Below are 26,717 nucleotides of genomic sequence, written 5' to 3' on the forward strand. Positions count from 1 at the left end.
TATAACATATTAAATATTCATTACAGATATGTTGGATGCCCTTCCATGAAAACCATCTTATGGTATGCCATGGTAGGTCGCTAGAAATGGATGCAACTATCCTCCCGATGAATCATCCATCCATACTAGAAAACAGGCATTATGCATAATTGTCATCCATCTTTGACATAACAAAGTAAATAGAGAATACTTTGTCAATGAAAGAAGACATGACTTCATCCTGTATGATTTGATTGATTGAAATTCATCACACATGGAATTCATAATTTATTCTTAAAAGAAAATCCTTCTTTTATAATTATATTATTATTAAAAAAATTCAATGAATATTATTTAATATTAATATTGTTTCCTCATTTTAAAATTCTTAGCTTAAATCATGTATTTTGACATTAAAGTAGTGGCTTATCGTATGAAGATTTTATTGCTCATTCAACATGATCACATGCCAAAAAAATTCTCAGGCATTCGAAAACATGGTATTTTTTTTTTGACATCGAAGGAGTTTGGGCTATTGTAGAAATATTTTATTGCTCATTCAACATGATTAAGCACCAAAATTGTATGTTTTTAACTTTTCACATGATTGCAAGTGAGTTTGAAGAGAGAAAAATATTGGTGTGATCTTGTGAAATACCTTCATGAAAAGTAACATCATGACATCAAATGAGAAAAAAATGCTTCCTACAATAAGCCAAACTCATTCAACAAGCTCTTACGATGTCCATAAAGGCACAACAGTTTTGACCTACACAACATTGCAACATGAAAGCCCTTCCTATACAAATGACTTGCGATGTCATGCAAGTACAATAATACAATGAAATTTTTTCCTACATAACATCGCAACATGATTTCCCTTTCCTCACAAAAGTCTCTCAATGTAGTGCTAGCATGAAAATACACTATAGTTTTGGTATGCATAACTTTGTAACTCCATGATGTCAAATGAGAAAAAAAAAAACCTTCCTTCAATAAGAAAACTCATTTGATAAAGTTCCTTTGACACACAAAACTGCATAACATTGCAAGATCACAACAAGGAGTCTCTTTGCTTCAAGTAGTCTTGTGATCTTGCATAGTCATGAAAATGCACCATAGTTTTTGACCTACAAATGTCGCATGAGCAAAAATATATTCATTCAATATTTTACTCATTCAGTGTATCTCCTTTGAAACATGAAATTTCACAATGTTTTCATGCACCCTACAACAATGCCCAAAACTACACAATTGTATCTAGCCAAAAACTGCACAATTGTATCTAGTTGAACATTATAGAATTTAACCAATGAAAGATGTTGCTAATCAATTATTTGTAATGGGATAGATGATGAAAAGAAAATTCAACACTTCCATTAATTAAAAAAATTAGTTTGTGAGCATAAACATGGAAAAAAAAATGAATAACATTATTTTGAATTATATTCTATTATTTAGTGAAGAATAGTAAAAATGAGAAGTACATAACCAAAAAAGAAAAAAAGTTGAAGTATTTAAAAGCTTGAATAAGATCCCTATGGATATGGAATAGTAGAAGAAGAATCTTGAAGAAGCTTTTGAACAAATTGTTCTCCTTACTGATGAAAGAGATGGTCTAAAAGACATATATAAAGATGCAAAAGCTTACATTAGTGAACTAAAGGACAAGATAGATGACCTAGTCAAAAAACCAGCGATGATGATATTGAAGATCTAAAGAAAGAAAATCAGATCTTGAAACATGAGTTAAAAATAGTTGAACTCAAGTTAAGTCTTAAGAAAAATGGAGGAAAGAATGACTCTGAAATAAAAGCTGAAAATGCATATCTAAGATTGTAGTTAAGAAATCCATCAAGTTAGAGCATGCAGAATTAGAAAAATACAACACTATTGTGAAAGGTGAGTTGGTGCAACCCAAAAAACAACTTGAGAAATTATATACTAGGAGTGAAAAGATTGAAGGACAAATATCTGTACAGAGACCTAGTTATGACAAGACTGGACTTGGATTCTTCCTTGGACAATCCACCAAGAAATCTATTGAGAGAAAAGAACCTGATACCCTTGAAGTCAATAAGGATCTAAGCATAATCAAAATAGATGATATATCTAAGGACAAGGAGAATGTTGTTCACTCTATGAAATCGAAAGAATCTAATCAAGATGATGATATCAGAAGAAAGGAACCTCATGCTTGGTGTAATGAAATTGAACATACTAGAGATGATTTCAAAGCTAAGTCTTTTAAACCTATTTCAAATTTTTATTGTCATAATTATCATGGATATGGACATTATGTAGTAGATTGTAAGACACCTAAAGTTTATAGTAATAATACAAATAGTAGAATGTCTAGCAACACTAACTATGCAGGCAATAGAAGAAGATCTCGTAGAAATTAAAGTGGAGAAAGAAGAAAAATTGTTTGTTACAGATGCAAAAATCTTGGACACATTGCAAGGAATTGTAGAGCACCTAATGACCAGAATAATGAACAAAGAAGGAATGTACCTATATGCCAATTATGTAATAACTTTGGACACACAAAAAAGTTTTGTAGAATGGATAGAAGAAACCTTAACAGGAATCAGAATCACAGAAGGAACATTAGAAGAAATGATGACAATCTAAAGAAAGAAATGAAAGAGCTGACAGAAGAATCTAAGGAAACATTTGTAAAAGCAAGAGAAGCTGGAAGTTCTCACACACTTCAAGAAGAAGCTCATCCTAATATACTTGACAAGACAATAAAGTCACTTATTGTCTATGATTCATCCTACTAGAATTAAGCATCCTCAATGAAACAACACATCAGTTATTAATAACTAATGTTAGAGATAATATCATAGGTTACGTAGTTAACAATATAAACTAAACATTGAGAGGAGTCTACAGTGAAGTGCGCATTGCTTAATATGATCTGTATAAGGTTGTATAAGAATAAGAACCTCCCTATTATACAAAGATAGTATATTGAGCTAGTGGAAAATATGCATTTAATGTGAAGTATAGATTGTGAAGGATTTAAATTATGCAAACTGACTTGCAAGCATCATTTGTTTGTGTGAAAACTATGTGCGAGATTGAAACAAGATTTGGAGTGCTAAAGAAGTTTGTAGATATGCAAATTTGTCAAAACCCTAAAAAATGTGAAATCAAGGTATTTTCTGAATTTGTTGAGTATATTTTTAGAAATGGCAAGACAAGAAGTTTTTAATGTTAGCAATAGACCTAGATATAATTTCAAGAAACCCTCGTTTGTTTCTATTCTTAATGACCCCATTGGAGTAGTTTTGCAAGCTCTAGAAAAGTTCTTCATGTTAAGGATATAAGAGGTTATATTCACTACAAAATTGAAAGCATAGGAGATATAGAGATTCATAAGGAACTGAAGAAAATGTGTAACAATGACTTGTTACTAAAACTAGAACATGCATACTTAGAACAACTTAACCTAGTTAAGCATATGTTCTATATGGACTTTGATAATCAAGAATGGACAACAATAATTCTGAGCAGAGTTCATGATGACCTTCTATGGTTGGGAAATTCTATCATATGTATTGATAATTAGCTAATTCACAAGGTCATAGGTTTAAACAATGAAGGATGCAATCCAATAAACATAAAGAATATGTGCAAGTTAGTTAAAACAAGTCTCAACACATGTTTTGATGGAAAAAACATAAAGGTCAACACCATTTAAGATGATGAAGTGAGACTCATTAGTAAAATTTTGGGATACAAGTTCAACCATGGATCTAGGATAGAATTAGTTCTTGCGGGACTTCTTCATACAACTTACATGAAAGTAAAAGGTGAAGAGGTTAATCTTTGTGACATTATCCGAACACAGTTGTTAGATAACATATCAAGAATCAAGAAGTCTAGTAGCGCAATCTTTAGGTTTGAATCCCTACTAACACATATATTCTTCTATACAATAAAGAAGTTTCTTGGTATCAAAAATTGGGATAGAAGTGAATGTACAATGCAGATTATCACTTGTGCATATAGAACCAAACCTAAAATAGTCAGAGACAATGATATTGACAAAATGATGAAACCTTTCCAAGCTGAAATGAAGCAAAGGTATAGGATACCTCCTATGCTAGAGGAAAAATATAAGGATGAACTATGCTTCATGGTAGAAATAGATTTCACATGTATGGAGGTAGTAATTCCTCAAGTTAAGTTCATTGAACCTATGGGTTATGAAATGAGTGAGGAATTGATTGAAGGATATACGCAGATAATCCTACACTCAGAAGTTGATTTTGAATGTCCAAGATGGGGGACATATGCTAAAAATATGAGAGAAGTTAAAACAATTCAAATAATCAAGGACTCCAAGAAGAAGGTAAAGAAATTGATTGATTCTATCTTGAAGGAATCACGAATGTCAAGAAAAGAATTTGAAGAGCTAAAAGGGATAGCCATGGAAATGAAGGCCAACAATCAATCTGAACTACTGACCCCGACACCTATTGCAATAGCCAAACCTACTGAAGAGGTCACAGTTTCCCAAACAAGTGCACAAGCACCTATAGTACCCTATGCAGCAGTTGCATAGTAGCAACCTTGAAAGAACCCAAAAATAGAGGAAGTACCAGCACCAAGGAAGTGTACAAGGCTTGAAAAGACCAAACCCCCTCCTAAGAAGAGATTCAAACAAACCACAAGTGGTCCAAGAAAGAGGGAAAGAACCATGAAAATTAGTTCCTCTGAATCTAAAGAAGAGAGTGGTGATAGACCAATAGAACCAGCAGATCAGGAAGTGAAGACTTCAGCAAGAAGAAAAGCATGGAAGCCAAAGGTAGAGAATCTTAACATGCAAATTATCAATGACAATAATTTTGTACAATTGAATAAGTACTATGACTTATATAATAATATGGATAGGAGATAGCTTGAGAATGTTGTAGTTAGAAATATGATTCTAAAAAATAAAAGGTTTGATAGCATAAGAGGTCAGATATCCGAAGATTTGTACAATAGACTTTTAAACAGAAAAAGAAGAGTTGTTGAATAAGATAAGAAAATAAGGATAAATATGGTGAAAAAGTTATGCATTGTAAATAATGAGGAAAAAATAATGGAAATTTTGAAAGGAATAGCACCATTATTGAAAAATAAAAAAAGATCTATTCTCCTCATGGAAGGAAACTATGAAGAAATAGACATTGAAAATTAAAAGGCAATAGTCACATACATGTCTACTATGCCAAAGGAGAGTGCACAGCTAGAGAAGGCAAGCCCTATGCCTAAAGAATCTGAGAAGAGTGCACAGATAGAGGAAACAAGTCCTACTATAGTTAGTCCACTTCATAGTTTTGAGCAACCAACCGATACACCAATTCCAAGTGATTCACCACATATTACCATTGGTAGTGAATCTATACAAGTGGATGACACCCATGTAATAGTGGATAAAATTGAGGACCCTTTTAAAGATTTTTGTTCCAATATTGTTGGAAATATTGCTGATTACAACAGTTCATCTGATGAAGAAAAATGTCAAGAGCCTAAGGAAGAAGATGCACCTTCTGCAAAGAAAATTGAATCTACCATTGAAATAGCTACTTCAAGTGTGCCCTTAGCAAAAATAGCAGTAACACCCTCTACACCACCTACTCAAGTAGTAGTGGTCACAATAGTAACAGTATAGTTAGATGAAGAAGATGAGGCATAAAATCTTATATCTTCTTTAAGTAAATTTCTTGAGAAGAAGAAATCAATCAAGTCTATTGAGAAGACTTTAACTTCAATTTTGGACAAATTGGAAAAGACAGTAAGTCCTGTTGACACACCTGCAAATATCCAACAGAGAGCAGCAATTTTGTGTAAAACTTTTGATAATGAGTTTACAACACTTATCAATGTTGCTACAGTTCAAGCGCAAACTAAGCATGATGGTAAACTTCTTAATACCATGTGTACAAACATAATAAATGATATAGAAATGCTAAATATATGCATTAAGTCATTGAGACAAAGTATAGAAGAAGGGAAATAGACTTATACTAAGTGCAACTTGGCATACCTTCATCTTCAAGATTTTGATGAACAAATCAAAAAGAAGATAATTGAGCTTCAGACACTAAAAAATAACTTTTTGAAATAGAATCAAAAGTTAGAAACCATTGAGCATATAATGCAAGCAATTCATGATAGCATCAACGATACTCAAGCAGAAAAGGAGAAAGTTTTGAAAAGATTTACACTTTTGAGAGATCACTTATCCCCACAGATTACATTGCTAGAAAATTAGTTGAAGGAATGCTTGGCAGCCAATTCCTCATACGAAAAGTTTGTGGCTACAGATTTGAATGTAGTACAGTTAGCCACATATGTTCTATGTTTGCTAATTAGTGTGTCTGATGCACTAAAAGATAATTGGAAGAAACACCTTGCGCAATTAAAGACAAACTTCATCGATTTTTTCTCCAAGTTTTGATGGAGCTTTTAGATTTTGATAGGATTTTCCTTTTGTTGACACCTTTTTCATTGATGTCAAAGGGGGATAAATATGGAAAATTATAATTGCAATTGTAATTATAAGCTATATAGTTGTATCTTGAAGTATAGTAGTAATCTTTTCTTTAAGAAAGCTTTGTAATTGAAGTTATAAGGGATGTAATCTTTCTCAAAACATGAATACAATGTGTTTACTGTGTTATGGTTATTTACTTTGATTGGTATGACATCATGTTTGAGACTTAGCCAATTTTCCCAAAATGTTGCCATCAATGCCAAAGAGGGAGATTGTTGGCAATATGACCAATCAATCAAATAAGGGGAGATATGTGGTTGTCATTTATGGAAACATTTGTTTTGCAATTTAGTCATAATTATTTGTGAAGAAAAATTGTCTAAGTATTAGACAGTGTTACAGTAGCATGACAAGATTTGTTGATAGCAAAATATTCCCATTGGAATATTCTCTTATGCAGTTAACTAAAGATGCATGACATCATCCTAATGATGCATACTAGTGTGCATATCCGTACAAGCAGCTAAGTTCAAGTTATGAAGGAAATAGTAATGCAGTGATCTCATAATGCATAACAGAGCATTTTAGAAGAATGAGTTAAGTGACTTGAATAATTGTTTTTATTATTAATTCTTTATGAGCCAACTCTAAGGATGATATGTGAGTTGACTAAGGAAGAATTTATCATTACATTTGGTATATGTAAAGAACTTCAATTATTAAGTTAGTGTGGAATGTGAATATTATTATGGGTAATGTGAGTGCAATATTATTATATGTGATGCGAAGCAATGATGCGAATTGATATGTGTGCAATCACTCTTTGTATAAAGAACTAACAATGAGAAGATTTGGAAAGTACAACAAGTGAATCGGCATTGTATGTATACCTATTCTCTTGAAGAACTTATTGTATAGTTACATGTTAGTGCATTGGGCTCTTCTTGCACACATTTGTATATGATCTACCAACTCCTAATAGGGTTGAAGCAACTCCTAACAGGGTTGAGGCTTCTAACAAGGCCTAGTCCCCTATCAGGGACTTGAGACATTATAGATTCTTCATAGACTCCTAACAGGGTCAATATCATTAACCGAATTCTTTATATAGTGAATCATCTTGTGGATTCCATTCCTACTGGGGTTTTCCCTTGGCCAGGTTTTCTCTAGTTAAAAAAAAATGGTGTTATGAGTTCTCTTCATGTATGGTTGTTTATATTCTCTAGCACTATTGGTTCTCTTTCTTATGCTTCTGGAAAAGTAATTAATAATATTCAGTTGTGGGTAAAAAGATTGAAAATACTGATTCACACCCCCCCCCCCCCCCCTCTCAGTATTATCTATTTCTAACACTCCATACCACTTCCCTGATCTCATCTAGCTAGACTCACCAATAGTCCACCTCTTCTGTATGGTAATATGTCAAAGGCTCCCCTCAGCTATAAGCAATTGTCTCCTCTATCTGTCTATCTTTTCGTCCAATCAGTCAGAATGCTGAGATATGCTCCCATGCCCAAATGTGTAATAATGTTGGGAACCCTATGCTCCTCCCCTACCATCCTACCCCTTGATAAACTATTTGGTGCAGATACTAGAACAACTCTGCTAGCATCAAAGATCTCCAGGCTATAGGAACTCCCACATCCACTATCTACATAATCACTAGTATCAGTGCTAAGGTGACTCCTATCCCACTTGTATCTATGGAAATATACCCTAATACTAGCCCACACACATAAAAATAAATCCACCTCTCTGTGGCTACCCGATCCAAGTGCTCATCTAATGCAAGCTACCCCTAGGGATCCGGTATGCCACTTTTGGCCCCACCAGCCCCTACACTGTTGTCTCCCTAGTCACCATCACTGGTGTCCCTCACACTATTAATCTAAAAATCATGTACACACACTCCAATGTAACTGTCATCTCCCCTATCGGTAGATGGAATGTCCCTATCTCACTGTATCATCACTCACACAAGGTCATCACCATCACCATATACATACATGTGTGCAGTAATTTGGCCAGATAACTTAGGCTGATGGCATCAATCCTTGCCTAGTCCACCAGCATAAGCTGCTCTCTGATGTGTAATAGGGATGCTCATCACTTGTGTGACACCAAAGCATATAGAGACCATTGCATGCAAACCAGTCATATGTCAGTTTTTCTTTTTCATATTTACCTCACATACACTTCTAAATCCCCCCATCCCTCTACCCAATCCCTCATGTCCCTACATACCTTGGCCTCTTTTTTCCATTTTTCCCCTTTTTCCCACATTCTCGCAAATGCTCATAACCTGTGATCCCATTGACTAATGTTCTTGCAGGATCACTCTTTGACATTTCAACTCCCTAGAGCCCTAACCTGCATTCCCATCGGCATGTTGCCACACAAGCTGGAACCTTGGCAATCCCACCAACACAGCTTGTCGTGGGATCATGTTTGACCTTCCCCTACTGATCAACCCCTAACCCATTCCCACATTGACCCATTCCTACATTGACCCTTTCTCTATAGAAAAATTGTGTCCTCGCCATAAGAATTGCAAATTTCTCATAGGACCACTTTCTCGCTACAATCTCCTCATTCTCATAGAAACTTCCTACACAAATTTGCAATCTCGTGAAAGCTATTGGCTAATCCTATTTTTCCCCTTCCCCTAGCCATTTTTCATGGGATCGCAATCCTGCTGGACCCGTGTCCATAGGATTGAGTTTTCTATGTTGTGGGAATGCTAAAAAAAGACATAAAATAAAAAATGAAAGATTGGTTTTTGACCCTACAAGTCGATCTAATGTTTTTTGCACTCATACTTGTCATACCATGTCCGCTTGATGCTCTAGTTATCCAAGAAAAACCATCATATTATCCAAATCAGAGCTCCTAGCAACAATATCTGATCGTCCATATGAAAGAAAAGAACCCTTTTTAGCCCCCCTCTAGCTCCTTATAGGCACCTCAGGGTTCCTTATCTTCCCCTACGACTCCTTCAACGCCCTCCTTTTCCTCCAACCTTATTTATTTTTACCATTTCCCTATCCTTTTCACCCTCTTTTCAGCCCTTCTATGACCTCCTACTCCCCCTGGCTTCCTACAACCTTTCAAGAAGTTGTCGAGCCTCACCTTCTCTCCCTGCCACCTTCTTGAGGGGGCATCATGCAGTCCATTCTCTTCTCTTCCACTCAACACTAGGGCAATCATGTTTCTTTAAAAAGTTTTATTCGCATCATTTATATTCGAACTTCTTTGAAATAGTGTTGTTCCAACACTACGTCAAAGAGGGGCAAAATGTAGACACCTAAATCTGATTACACAAATAAGTAATCATATTTAGTCATCTCATAGGGCATTACTGTTTAAATATTTATTATTTAATTAATTAATTGTGATACCCTAGTTTATTTATTTAATTAATTAACTATAGCCCACTTGATAAAATCAAATGATAACCCAAAATTAATTTATCAATTAAATCCCTATTCCTCTATTAAATTAAATAAATTCTCAAATCTATTTAATTCAATCTCATATCCCTTTTTTATTAAATAAATCATTTAATAAATTAACCAAACCCCTTAAACATCCCCAAACCCTATCCTAACTCTTAATCCAACCCATTCATCCATACTAATCTCACTTAGCCACCTAACTAACCCATCCCATCAAAGCTAAGCCACTTGCCCCCTAACCCCCTTTCTAAACTAAGTCTAATCCCCCTCCTAAACATGTGAACAACTTTAAGCAAAGGTTAAGACTTGCTAACCCAAACCAAAGTGAACTAGTCTCCCTTATCCTCTTCCATCTCTATCCAAGAGGATTAATAGCTCTTACATGCCATTAATTGGAGTCTTACATCCCTCTTTATGTCTCTTACATCCCTCTTACACACTCATCCTCCCTCATTACTCCCTTTGACCAACCATTGTCCCATCCTCTCACACTCATCCTCCTTGCGACAAGTGTCACTCCTCTATTGGCTTTAAACAAGCACAATCCATGTGCTCCCCTTTCAAGCATCCTAGCCCTCCTTCCTCACATCCTAACCCTCCATTTCTCGACCCCTTAGCCTATAAATGAAACCTTCTCCCTTCACAAAAATCAATCCACTTTTATGCAAACTTATAACACTATTTTGAGAGCCTAAAAACTACCAAAATACCATCATAATGTTGAAATCCATCCCTAAACCCATTGTCGAAACCCTCATCCATATACACACTTGATAAACACCCATCCATTGGAAGTTTGAGCACATCGTGAGCATACATCCGCTATCCATCAGGGACATAGCTTCATCATTGTGGGAAACACTTGAGAAACTTACCATTTTTGGTCCGCTCTCCTCCATGGTGTCTTCCTTGGTCCTATCATAAATTTTTAATTATTTGGTTATTGTAAATGCTTCTATTAGTATTAGTATTCCTTTTACACTAGCTAGATTAGGTGATACAAAACATACTTTAGGAAATTTGAACTTTATTGCTATTGTAGCCCATAAAGGTCATTGTTGTATTTTTATATTTGTAGTGATTTATTTTTTTAGGAGCTTCGAGTGTGCTGCTCATCATGGCTATTACCTTTTTTGGATTTCAATATAATTTCACCTCTTAAAAGATATACTTAAAAATATCCATAGATTATAAATATGGAATATTGTTTCTCCTATATCCAATAGAACGCTTTCAAGGAACATGGAGACACATTAATGACAAAGGAACTCAAGGTTAATGTCACATATACTTTGCAAGAGCCTATAATACAATGGTAAATTACAAAGCTTTTCATTGTAAGTCTTGGGTTCGAGTCTACTTAACCTTAAAGCATAATAATAACTAATCTCAACGTATAGTAGTAATAAGAACTCTAGGCTTAAGCCCATTACCTATCAAAAAGAAAATATCACCTATCATAATTTTTTCTTTCTAATTGTATTGACATAAGAGCTCTAAATTATTATTTTTAATAAAGTGTAAGCAATTGGGATTAAATATCATATTTTGTAGGATTTTTGAAGAAGCCCATCTACATTTGTAGCGGCATTTTATATAAATATAATGGTTCAAAGTTAGTAATGCTCATGTGAAGATGATTATGATGGGAAAATTTTGAATGGATGTTTAAGAAGCAAATTAACAATTGAATGGTCTATAAAAAATTATATTATATTTACTTTTGTAGGGAATGTATAAAACCCAATCCATGAATATTGAAAAGAAAAGAAAGGGCTTGGATTTTTGGTTTCATATTAAATAGATGAATAAGATGGGAAAATATAAAATGAATGTTTAAGAAATAATAACTATTGAATTGTGTATAGTAATTATTGCATTTACTTATAGAGAGAATATATAGAAGTCAAAAAGGGTATGGATTCTTGATTTGCATATTAAATAAAAGCTTATGTTGTCTACTTAGTTATATTTAATCATCTACCAATGTAGACTAATTTATCTAATAGTCATGGCTACATGTATTCATGCTACTGATCACATGCTATTGCAGACTTCCATTGAGTGGGCTATTTCAGTAGTAGGGATTTAACAAGAATTGACATTGGAACTTGTTGATCATATGTGTTCCACAAATCTTCTTATTTACTTTATTTCATAAGATATATTTCTATGCAACCAATTAAGTAGCAATTCATAAGAATTTTTAAAGAAGTTAACTATATTCAAGATAATACTTAAGTTACATTTGATTAGATAGAAAACTCCTTTCACAAAGGGCTAAGATGAAATAATCTCTTGTAAATGGTTAAGATAAAATAAGTGTGACATTGGTATTCAGGTTCAACTAAATGATTTTAGAATTGAATTTATTGACATATATTTTATAAATAGCATTAAACAATAATTCACTTTTCATAATAGTTACATATGTGATACTCACATAAATGAAACACAAGACTTTCTCGAAAGATCACCTAAACCAGTAGTGCCCACATTCAGGCTTGATTGATTATAGAATTCTCTCCAACTTGCTACCTCATTGCAAAGAAAACCAAAATCACCACCATTGAATCAAAGAATCATGGGTCAGTGGACAGTTGGACACCTGTAATGCAGTACAATAGTCAAAACACAATTTAGAACTGTGCCAAAAAGCTTCTGGTCTGTGACGCCATTGATTGACTTTAAACGACAAGTTGAGGAGTTTTATATCAGTGAATAAATAATATGGCCCACAATATATAAAGTGAACTGCCACTCTTTTTCTGTTGATCAACGCCCACAATAATGTAGAGAGATTTTGTCTACTTTATTCAGGTGGCATTATTTGGCGGTGGGGAACTGGAAAGGACAGCCAACCAAGTTAAAAGACATAACAGTGTTTTTGGCCCCTGGGGAAACATAAACTAATGAATTATATATATAAAGTTTTCTTTTCCTGGTACAAAAATATATCTGTAATGAAAAGGCAAGCTTAAGAAAGAAGATCAGTTCAATCCATGGTACAGTTTAGACACCCTGAAACAACAAATATCTACCAACGCAAAGTTGTGTGAAGTAAACCCAACTGTCGTATGATTTTTTTGGTAAATTATCTTGATATTTTTAATTTTTTTGATGGAGGTCATCTACAAAGATATTTTAGGTATCCAATACGGCATTTTTTGGTAAATTATCTTGATATTTTTATTTTTTTTGATGGAGGTCATCTACAAAGATATTTTAGGTATCCAATACGGCATCCACGCTGCCAAATTCGCCTAGGGCACGATCCCGGTCTCATCCCTTTTTTATGTCTTTGGACCTTGCGCTCAGCAAGACTTGATCCCTGGTGGGCTCTTTGTGAGCCATTCAACTTCACCAGTAGACCAAAGGCATCTTGATATTTGAAGTACCTTTGTGTTGTAATAATGTGGGAAAATAATTGAGTAAAGAGCCCCACATAATGGAACTGTACAAAGTACTCCACACTCTCTAGAATACACTCCATAGTATCTGGAATGATCAATCTTCTCATGGTTTGTAATGGTTCTCTGTGGAAGAGTTCCATTACAAAAGAATAAAAGTAGCATTAATTGAGTTGAGAAAGATATGTTGGTGTTTAATAATTGTTGTTTCTATCAAAGTTCCACTATAAAGGAATAAAAGTGATATCAAATTCAGTTGACAATGAGAGCATGAGCCCTTTCTCTATTTATCTTACTATGTTGTTTTAGGACTTTTAATGAAAGACATATGCTCATCATTTGTAATGATTATTTGTGGCAGTAATGAAATAAAAATTACAAATAATTCGAGAAAGAGATGATGAATCCTTCTTTATTTAGTTATATTGGTCTAAGATTTTGGTGTTTTTGATGGAAGACTTATAGGTGAAGAAAATTATTGAAGGAATATTGAACAGTTTTTGGAAGAGATTGTAAAGGAGTGTATCTTTTTAAAATTAGATTGGTGATAGTCAATTTTTAGATTGCATCTTCTTTTTTTTTAAATTGACATTGGTAGATTTTTAATAGAGTGTTAATAGATCATATTGAAATATATTACAAAGGTATTTTATCTTTTATTTATTTATTTAGAACTCTTTGCAAAGTGATCTTTAGACTAATATCAATAAAGGCTTAATTAATTTTTTACATAAAGAAAAGAATGAAGACTATTTCATGTTCATAACCAATTACATTATTGAATACTTTCTAAAATATTTGTAAATACATTGGTTGTTCAAATCAAACACATGTGTGGAACATTGTGAAAATCAATCAAATAGAGTTTCTTAAAAGCAAATATGTTCTTGAAAACTTGATTTTGGCTTCTAAACCTATGAATGTGTTTAATAGTGGGGACAACATGATCTTCTTCTAATCAAATTAGACTTTAATAAAGTTTATGACATAACACATTATAGGTTCATCCTTATTGTGTTTCATTATTTTAGTTTTTCACATAAAATTTGTACACACATTTAAATGTTGTTCAAAGATGTTGATTCTTGCCTTTTTATTAGTAATTCTATGTTAGGATCATTTTTATCTCAATGTTGCACTAGATGGGGACGTTCTTTATCACAATTTTGGTGCATTCTTAGAATAAGCTCTTTGGGTTATCTTTTGTTTAAAAAGTCATTTGGAAGAAGCTTGGAGCTTACATTATCAATTCCTCAAAATGTTGGTGCTAGTAGCTCAAACTTAGTTGATGATGGCATGTTATTTTTGCAAAATTTAAAACAAGAGTTGAATAATACTATTGATGATATTCCAAACACATTTTGTTTTTTTAATCATAACTTGGTTGTCAATAGACTAATTTTTTATGTGTCAAATTGGTCTTAGTCACTATCGAATCTATAAAGTATAAACAATAAATTAAACACAAGAAATAATTAAGTATCTTGGCATTCCATTTAGTTTACAAGTTTCAAATTCAATATTTTAGTAGGATTTCCATTTCCATGAATGTATATTACCCTTCTTATTGGATACCCATTGATAAAGATTATGAAGATTTGAACATTGATTCAATTTGATAATTTGTTTGGACCACCTAGACTGCTAATGCTAGTTCTAAACACTATATTTTGATTTCAACACATTCAATAAAGATTTGAAGGTAGAATTGAAATTATAAACCTAAATATACAAGGGTTGTATACTATTTTTAAATGGCTTATTAGAGTTATTCAAATTGATGAACCTATAGATTATTAGAGTTATTCAAATGGATTATTAGAGTTATGCAAAATAGAATTAATAAAAACTATGTCCTAAAAAATAATGTCAAGTTGCAAATTCATTTCACTTTCCCTTTCAACCCATTTAACCCATTTGAAATCATAGAAAAATGTTTGATAATTCTTAAAGATGAATAAGTCATGATTATAGTCTATTTTTGTTTTGTTTATTCATTTATTTGTTGCACCAAATTATACAATATTATGAATATTTATTCAAATATGCAAAATGTAGATTAATTTTATGATTATAAATTTTATCTTTTGACTAGTTGAGTTGTTTGGCCATGTTTTAGTAGCAAATAACTTTGATATCATCACAAGACATTGGACATTTTGTTAAAAAGAGTTTTCTTCTTTAACATAGAATATCATGGGAGACACAATATTTTTTTTGAATATAGAATCCCTAATCTTTCTAATGTTAGAAAAAAAATGGTGTTAAATACAGAGTGATAAAAAACATGACGTTGGAAGAATTGTTAAATCATAAGCATATGTAAGTGGATTGATAAGTTCAAAGGGTTTAAGGGAAGAAATTTCTTAAAGAAGACAACAAGTATCCAATAAATATAGTGAGAACGATCATATTTTTGGCCACCTTCCTTTATAATAGAATGAAGAAGAGAAAAGAATAAAATCATGAGAAACTAATTAATTTGTTTTTGGTTGATCTAAATAAGGTTTTGAGAAACATAGTTGATAATCTAGCTATTATGCACTTAAAAGATTAAGTGGTAACCATCTATAATGGAAAACCACCTCATCAATTTCTTATACTAATCATTAAAGATATTGTACCCTTTAGATAGAATTTTTTCCATTAAATACAATGCAGATTTTTCTCATGAAATTATACAAGCTTAGGAAAAAGCAAGCGCCATAATTATCTAGAAGCATATGGTTTAATCCAAGGATGAGGAGTTGATGTTAGGGTTTCTAGTTTAATGGAAGAATTAAGGGTTATTGCAGAATAATAGGGATGAAAGCTAGAGGATATAGAATAATATATTCGTGAAGAGAAACATTCACTCTCATCCTCCTAGATCATGAAAATAGAGGCCTCTATGGTTTTAAGGAGCCTATCTATCATTCTTCATCACCATGATTTAAGAATCACTTCTTATTTATTGTATATATATGAATTTCAAGCTTATATGCATGATAGTCTAGCATATTTTTATTAGTTAATTGGTACTAATAATTCTTTTTGTTAATGCTAAAAGCTTTTTAAATTCACTTAGAGATAGCATATATATTTGGATCGAAGAATCATGAGAAATAAAAAAATACTTATAACCTTGTCTATATTTAGAGTTAGGGTTATAGATTTTATGGTTTTTAATTTTGGTGTAAATATGATGAAAATTTGCAATGGAATTGTGAATTTTTTTAATTATGATATAAAAATCATCATAGATTTGACATTTTACTAATAAAAAAAAGGATGAACTCAACTATAAGATTTACAATTATTCCTAAACATGAGTACAAAGAAAATTATTAAAACTCATATTACATATTCACCCTCAAATAAAAATATACCATATGTGTATTTTTAAGAAAATGTGGAGTACACACATAACTATATTATTTTTGGGAAAAGTGTCTCAACCTTATATTTACATGTGGTTGCTATTTTTCCTAAATTTTTATTGGAAAGTTGATTTTCTGTATTCTTTTATTGAATGTTCAATTTGGTAAGATAAGAGTATTGATGAATTTTTTTGCAAGATCATATCCAAACTTGAAGATATGAAAAGTTTTTATTATGAAAATTTTAGGAAAATAGTTACAAATGCAATTTAGAAGCTTTATAAGAATCAAAATGGACCATAAACATGGTTGATTTATGTATCCATTTAAGATTTTATAGAGAATGTTGTGATATTTTCAATAGTTTATATAATTCATCAACTAAAGACACCTCGTTTAACATGTTCAAATATCTATTCTAGAAATATCTAAGATTTTATTATTATTATTATTCTCTTCTCAAGATTAATATAGGAATTTGTTTGATTACTTGACTTCCTTCCTAGTAGTATAAGAGCCCACTCAACCTTCATTTCAGGTTTAATTTGTTTCAGGTTTCTAAAACTATTCAAATTTAAGTGTGAGCATGTGTAGAAGATACTTTGTGATATTTTTGTAGGGATTTTAGAATGGCTAGTTCATCAGGAAGAATATAAATGAACAAGATCAAGATTTATGGGATGATGTTCATTAGAATGTTGAATGAAGCCTATACACCTAGATGGGGTCTTTAAATAGGTTCCTATGAATTGTAAACACAAGGGTCTATCCAAATTATTCCCTGTACGATCTATTTTAATCAATGTCCATGAAGAGTCCTCCACAGTAATTCTTTGGAATAAGATAGGTGAGATGTATAAAGTGAAATCTTTAGTAAAAAAAAATCTTGAGGAAGAATCTATACTCTTTACGAATGGAATATGATGGGAAAAATACATACCACTTAGAAGAATTGAATATGTTGATGCTCAGTCATGTACCATTAGTGTCAACATGAATGAGTAGAAGATATGTCAAATCTTTCTTTGATTTTTTCTTAATTCAGTAGATTCCCTTGGTATGGCCATTGACAATACTTATGTTTTTTTTAGTATAAATTATGTGGTTGGTTATTTTATTTGTAAAGAGATGCAAATGAAGGAATCCATTAGTTACAAGTAAATCCTAATTATTTGTAGAAGAGATAAGGAAAAAAGGAAATAATAATGAAAGCATAATAGCTAAAAATCTAGAGGGAGATGAAAATCTTCTTAAAAGCCCACAATTATTTGATGAAATTGTGCTAAACCTAGACAGACTTGTGAGAACTCAAAAGAATAATATTTTTAATGAATCCAAGTTTGAGAAGGGAGATGATGATGCACATTCAATTCATCATTGGCCATGATCATGTATAGAATGATATATGGCTAATTAACTCAAGCACATTTTTCATATAACATCTAGAGTAGAGATTGATTTTTTGAATATGGTGAATTTGATAGAGGTAAGGTGTACTTGGGTGATAATTCTCGTTTAAATAGTGTTTGTCACAGTAAAATTAAAATTTGATTTCCTAATGGTAGAATATGAATTAGTAATGGCGTGCTACATTTCTATAGTATAATTTTTATAATTTTTGAGAAAACTAATAATTTAGGGCATCAAAGAGGTATTTTCTGGTGCAGAATGAAAAACTATGAGAAAAACTCTGATATTTGAACTTGAAGTGTTAGAATTGGCAGCTTAGATATATAATTTGGATGCATGTACCGCTAAGACCAATAGCACTTCTATGGAAACCAAATCTATGGATACCATTCGAAAAATTGAGTTCACCTTCATGAGATGGTTAATAATTTTGTGTACGTAATGCAATGCATTTTCTTTTGAATCAAAGTGACTTACAGATAAGATTATGCTATGATATTAAAGACTAATCTTTATGTTTTGATACTAAAGACTAATCTCCAGACATAATGTGCTAAAAAATTAAGACAAGAAATTCAGATAAACATATAAATATTGAAAACATGCCATTTTTTACAATATTTTAAAAAAATTATAACATTAAGAGATGCGATCATAAAGATTATATAGTATAAAATTCCTAGTAATCAAAACAAAAGACCTTAAAAGACCTTACCCCCCATCTGAACCCTCATTTTGAAACATAAAACAATGAATAAGTGCGCATGTAGCATATACTAAAATATCCTAGGAATTTACTTTTGAAAAGTCACCTTAGAGCACTCCAATGATCTTCCATAACATTAAGTTGGAGGGGGGGCATTGTCCCACTACAAGATATGAACATGTGAGGAATCTGATGTCAATGTTGAGTATGAGACAATTGTAGATATGCTACATGCTATTCCACCCAAACGAATGGACTATTTTATGCTGTCAACTTGGCATTTAAAAGCAATTGATCATGTCAGAAGTCAATAAACTCTCTGTCACAGATTTCATTGAATTATTGAAGGAATACATCTGTAATCTCATGAGCACCGACATGAATGGGCCAACGTAATCCTTTGATCTTGCTTTGTGGTCTGCACGATCTCGGATCTTCCATTAAAGAAGTGAGAAGAGAATGGGTAACATTCTTTTAATTGCATTGATCCAGGTGAGAAGGAGAGAATCCTTCATGCACTTCTTGTAATTTACGCTTCTCCTCCGATGTTGGGAATATCAGTCCAATTTCCATGAAAGATGTTGAAAGCAGTTAAATTGTTTTGAAATGGGTGACTTGTTCTAACATTCTTTCCGATTCTTGCAACATATACATTATATATACATATACATTGTATATATACACACATACTTTCACTCTCTCTGTCAAAATCTCTAAAGTTGCATCTAATTAATTTTTTTCAAATTTCTAAATTTATTACACCATTAATATTATGTGGTCAGAAAGCTAAGAATGAATCCAACATTACACTATCATTTTTCATTTCACATTGAAATGTGTTTAAATTTGATGGAGAGAATGCTTAAGTTTATGTCAATGGTCTTAAAATTTTAGAAAATCAAATCATTGGGCATTGAAATGTCAATCCAATGCTTTAAATTACATGCAAATAAAAATCCAACCTTAGGAGATTTACATCTCCCAAGAAGAGAATAGTTTGGGTGCACTACACCATGCTCATTATATTATGGACAATAGGCTTCCTATAATGTAAGCATGTCTTTATATGCAAGCACATTCTTGTAAGGAAAATTCTCTCTTCCCCCTTACCATTTCCTATATATCATCTCTTTATCATCCCTCTCACCTCTCTCCACCCCATTTGTAAATTGTGCATGGTTTATGGTTTAATCTTGATGGTTTGTGAAAGAGAATCAAGCATTGAAGGTTCAGGATTAAATCTTTTAATGCTTCTAAGTGTCAAATTTTCAATGTTATGTTTTAGGGTTGAGAGTTTAATATTTTTATCTTTCCAAGATTGATGACATGGATAGTTGAGAATTAAAGGTAACCTAAAGATTAAATTGAATTTTTCAATTTTCAATGTTACATTATAAATGATAAGATTTAAGTTTAGCCTATAAGGTTTATGGTTTATGATTGACATGGGCCATTGAGGATTTAGGAATTAAATTTATCTTTTAAGATTTTAAAATTTTATATTATTTTATTTTATTTGTTTGGTAAAAGTGGACAAACCACTGAATATATTATATTAATAAAATTGGTTTAAGTGCTCGGAAACAACCAGAAAGAAAACTCAACATCGTCGTGATATGTACAAGTATTAAATATCGATATTTACAACATATTATATTGATGAACGTAATCAAAATTACAAAATGAGGGGATTTTAAAATGTTGTATTATTAATATGTGAAGGAATAGACTTTTGGACATATAGATCTAGTGATTCAAATTAATTTTATATATTTTACCATTGAATTATTAATGTTGTGTTACAATTAAGTGTATAGAATTTAGGGTTTGAAATTGAGTTGTGAAAGGTTAAACATTAAAGTTTTATGGATTGAATGTTTTTTAGATTTAATTTATAAGATGAATAAAAATTATGATATAAAATTTATAATTGTTAACAAAAGATTGAGAATCTTCAACCTCCCCCTTCATATCATGTCTCCCTGACTCCCTTCCTACACCCTTCTCTCCTCCTCCTCTCTTGCCCTCTCTTCACATCTCCATTCTTTCTCCTCCTCTCTTGCCCTCTCTCTTTCTATCACGAACATAAAATATCAAAAAGATGGATAACTACTATAAAGTATTTTGTGAAATTTCAGATATTAATAATAAGAAAGCTTTTGACAATTCTATAAATTAAAAAAGATCACCCCAAAAAACTGGTCCCCAACATTAAAAGAGAAACAATTTTGAACTATCGAATACTGAATAAGGACTTACTTTTGAAAAAGAAGTCAGTATATCTAAGAGCGTTCCAGTGAAATATCAACATGCGAGGAATCTGATGTTAATTCTAAACATGACATATCAACATGCTCTTCCACCAAAACCATTTTATGGTATGCCACGTTAGGTCATCAGAAACCCTTCAAATTGACATTTAAAAGCAATTGATCATGTAACAAGTCAATAAACTCTTTGTCACCTTTGTCACATTATTAAAAGAATACATCTGTAAACTCATGAGCACCGACATGAATGGGCCAACGCTATCCTTTGATCTGCCATAATATAAGCGAACTGTAACATATTGCTGATTGCTTTAATGCAGGTGGGAGGGAGAGAGAATCATTTATATACCTCTTATAATTGCTTCTCCTTCTCTCCCTTGATTTTAAGAATACAATATCTGTATAATTTTCATGAGAGATGTTCAGTTGGAATAGATTTTTTTTTTGGTTGGGTCCATCTATTAAAGGTTTAGTAGACATTAGAGTGTTTTAAAGAGTGAGTGTGAGTATGAAGATTTAAACTTAATTATCATCATGGAGATGTTTAAATAACATGGATTTTTCCATTAATCAAGTGCTCTTCAAAATTCAAAATATAGTTTGTCTTAATACATTTGATGAATTAAAGGGTAAATGAAGCTTAATTGTTCTTAAAATCTAATTGTGATTAGATGACGACAAGAAAATAGTTTTTATGTGTGATATATCAAATGATAAATAGATTATAGCTAGATTTAAGTGAGTTGTTAAAATATAATTGTGAGTATCTCACACTAAAGAAAAATTGATGTAATCAATATATTAAATGATAAATAAATTGTATTGCATTTTCCAAATCTAGTTATGCCTAAACATCATTGAGAATAGAGTTTGTTTTGTTTGATGTCTTAAAAGAAAAATAGATTGTTTTAGATTCTTAAGATTTCATCATAATTAGTTGTTGATTGCAAAATATTCTTTTTGTATTTTATGCATAAAAAGATAAATATATTTTAATTGGCTCTTCAAATCTAGTTACCAATCTAACTACAAAAATGTAATAATTAAGCCCAAAGAGAGAGTGGTGATAAAATTGAAAGTTTAAGAACCATAAAGTAAAACTTGTGGAAATGAGATTACAAAGAGGATAATATCCCTATACGATGCTAGACCAAATTTTTGAAATATGGGTAAATTATTATTTTGTTATGTTTTGAAAGACATGCCATTTTTTAGAATTCATCTTAACTAATTAAAGTATTGTTTTAAATATCAAGGTAAAGTTTTGTTTTGTTCTCTTCTCATCCTAGCATCTTCTTTCTAATGGAAGATCATGTAGTTTGAACTTAAATGTCAAGGAAATAACATTCAATGGTTAAAACCAAAAGCTAAGCTCACTAAAGCTATCAACTACAAATATATTATATATTATGTTTCTAAAGACATGATAGTAGTCGATGTCTAAAATGATTTTAGTAGATTTGATTAAATGTTTTTGTCACTGTAATTTTAATTATTTGTTTGTTCTGCATCTATGTATACATGTATACAAATTTGTGTGTGTGTGTGTGTGTACGCACGTACCCCCCCACACACACATCATGTGTGTGTGTGTGTGTGTGTGTGTGTGTCTATTATAGGTAATTATGTAGAGATAGAGATACATCATCTTTAGATTTAGGGGTACCATTTAGGTTAAAAGTCAATATAAATTTAGGTTTAAAGATTTATGTTTAGGGTTTAGATTTTATGGTTATGTTTACAATCAAGGTCAATTCTAGGGTAAATATATAACATTTAGAGTTATGATAAGGATTAAATTTACATGAGGGTTAGCATTGTGTTACATGGCATTTAGGGTTAGGATTGCACTATTATATATATTTTAGATTAAGTTTTAGTCAAGGTTTAATTAGACTTAAGATTAGGGTGAGGAGGTCAAGGTGAAGTTTATATTAGGTTGATAACATGACTTAACCCATTGGAACTAATGTTCTAGTGTTAAAGTTCATTGAAATCAAATTATTAGTGGTAAGGTGAAGATTTAGACACACACACACACACACACACACGAACTTAAATTTTAATATATGAACTTCAATTTTAATATATTGCAATTTCACATGTGTACATTAAAAATTTAAATGTATGTGTACATATCCACAATATGTATGTATACATACACGTGTGTGTGTGTGTGTGTGTGTGTGTGTGTGTGTGTGTGTGTGCATGTATACACATATACATGTACATATGTACATGCATCCATGTGTATATATATATACATACATACATATATATATATATATATATATATATATATATATATATGTATGTATGTATGTATGTATGTATGTATGTATGTATGTATGTATGTATACATATGCACATATACATACATACATACATATATATATATATATACATGATATGCATATAACATATATATATTTATGTATATATATGTATGTATACACATGTGCATATACATATGCATATATACATGATACATACATTAATACAAGATATATATGTATACATACATGATATCTATGCATATTTGCATGATATATACATGATATATATAGATACATACAAAAAACATATATAAAATGAAACTAAAAACATATAAAATATGTAAAAAAAGGGAAAATTGTACCTCTTTCGAAGGTTACTAAATTAAGATGCACCTCTTGTGCATTTTTTATTGAAACTCTCGACCCACTATCAAAAATGACATGTGGGGTCGTGTAATGACTATTTGCACAATTCCTTTGTTTCTTAGTTTTGATCAAAGCTAGAAACCCTGATAGTGTTAATAATCCTCTGTCGAGTTTCATAGTTTTGATTGAACTATGAAGCCTGACAATGGGGTTAACAAACCCCAATCGGGTTTCATAGTTCTAACGAAACTACATAGATAGTTTTGATCGAAACTATCTATGTAGTTTCGATTGGAACTACATGGCATGAAAAGTTTCGATAGAAACTTGCATTTGTATTAGTTTCGATAGTAGCTAATTTGTTTCTATCAAAACTAAGAAATGTAAAATTCATAATTGTACAATTTTTGAGGAATTTGTTCCTCTAAAAAAGTGTAACCCACTATTGTGGGTTCTCCCATAGATGTGTTATGTGCAAAAAAGAGTTGGAAACCATTAACCAACTATTTATCCACTATGAGTATTTTGTTTATATATTGCAACACATTCTCAATAAGATGAATGCCACTTGGGCTATGGATGTAAACCTCAAATAATTTATTAATTAGGTTAGCCTTTCTAATCACCCTCTCATCCATATTCTATGGAAACTCATTCCCCTCCACTTCTGTTGGGGCATTTGGAAGGTGAGAAATAACAAGATCTTTAAAGAAGAAGAAAGAACTCCACATGTCACCTTCCATTTGGGTTTTTGGTTACTATCGGAGAATGTGGCTACTATTCAATGGAAAAGCCCAAACTCACCCCCCTCCAAGAAGGATATTGGAACAACAAAGGACTGGAACCTCCTATAGGGATTTGATAGGGTTGATAGTACTAGAAAGATGGCTAGAGCCAACAACAAATGGGCTCCTCTCCACTTGGATGGTGTAAATTTAACTTTGATGGGGAAGTAATAGGAGGTAAATGGGAAGGTAGAGATATTCTAAAGGACCATAAAGATAAATGTATGGCTTCCTTTGAAGAAATCTAAAAGATCACATTGTTAATCATGAAGAAGGCATGACACTCCTCTGGGGGTTTAACATTGTGATGGCTATGGGGATAACTAAGATTGAATTTTAGGGTGCTCTAATGTTATCCTTCACACCATCCAAAGAAGGGGCAATTTTGGGTGGAGAGTAAGCACTTTTCTTGAGGACTCTATCATCCTAGGTTTTAGATTCTAAAATCCTAAATGTGGGCATATATGGGGAGAGAAATAAAGCTGCAGATTCTATGGATGCCACAGGGCTACAAATGGAAGAGTTAATAAGTTGGAGGGAGGTAAATGAGCTTCTAGAAGACACAAGGAACCTTGTAAGGAGGGAGGAACTTATGGGTACTTGTTAACCATTCATAACACAATTTAAGGGTTACATGGAAAAGGCAAATGGGTAATAAGGGTAACTCTTTCCTTATTTATAGAATTTTCTTGTTCTGAAAAGACACTTGGCATATTTTAATTATGAGTTGGAAAGGAAAAAGTGAGCTCAAGCCAAGTGTGTATAAGCATTAGGTTATAATGATTTTGCACCATTACATAAATATTTTGTTTAATTATAATTACAACATGCCCAAAAAAGACTTTAATAACAATGAAAAGTTGAGTACCATGTCTTTCCAAAAAATTAAGCCTTCACACATGTACAGATAGTCACATTACTTAACTATATGGTACTCCCATATCCATCATTATTACAATAAAAATAAAGGATACATCCACATTAAAAAGGGCTTTTCAAAATTCATTCTTTATATCCTGTGCAAAGTTAACTTTCAATCTCTGTATTTCACTAAATGTTTGAAGTTGGATACCATGGGTGGAAACAAGCTTTAGATTGAGCCCAACTAAGTTGATATTTCCTTTAGGAACAATGTGAAAGCCATGTTTGTGTGTGGGAAGAGGGAGGGTTGTTATAGTTTATAGAGTGTATGACCGGTGGGCATGATGAAAGTATTTCAAAGAATTTTCTTTCATCCTAGAGTGAAAAAAGGATTATAGTGAGAGACCTAACCTTTGAAATCAATGAGGAGATCATTGGTAAAGCCTCATGCCCTACTATGGAAGGGAGAAAATGGAAAAAAATGAACAAGACTTTAGATTATGATGCCCAAAAGCAAATTTTCAATCCTCTAGAGGAATAGGTCAAGAAGAAAGGACGATTTAGCAAAGAAAATCTCTCATGTGTTTGCAAAGATGTTTGTAGTCGAGATGACATTTTAAAAAATTATTACCCACCCTATGTGGCGTAGATACTATGTTAATATTATTATGCTCAAAGACTCTTTTTTAAATGCTTTAACTAAGAACTATATGTTTTTTGTTTTTTTGGTTGTTGTCTATGCTGAAAATGTGCTAGTGCTATTAATGTGTTATTAATATGCTAGTTATTGTTCCAGAGGCCAACACCCTCTTGCTACTTTTAATGATAAAAAACATTCTCTGACATGGGAAGAAAGCTTGAGATTCTCTTTATCTTTACTAGACATAATTTATATTATGAAATTATTATATCAATTTTTAGTATCAAACTTCCATACTATTGTATTCATAAGAACATGCTTTAGCAAATTTGAAGTTTCTTTCTATTGTAGCCCTTAAAGGTCACTATTATATTTTTATATTTGTTGTGATTTATTTGTTTAGGAGCTTCAAGTGTGTTGCTCATGATAGCTTTTACTTTTTTTGGATTTCAATATAATTTCACCTCTTAAAAGATATACTAAAAAATATCCATACTTATAAATATGGAATATTTTTTCTCGTATATCCCATAGAACACATTCAAGGAACAAGGAGACACATTAATAACATAGGAACTCAAGGTTAATGTCACATATAGTTTGCAAGAGCCTATAATACAATGTTAAATTAAAAAGCCTCTCATTGTAAGTGGGTTTAAGTCTACTTAAGCCTAATGTGTAATAATAACTAATCTCAATGAATA

The sequence above is a fragment of the Cupressus sempervirens genome, chromosome 8 (genome assembly GCF_028749045.1).
Source record: "Cupressus sempervirens isolate cs-2001-9-10 chromosome 8, ASM2874904v1, whole genome shotgun sequence".
Classification (NCBI taxonomy): domain Eukaryota; kingdom Viridiplantae; phylum Streptophyta; class Pinopsida; order Cupressales; family Cupressaceae; genus Cupressus; species Cupressus sempervirens.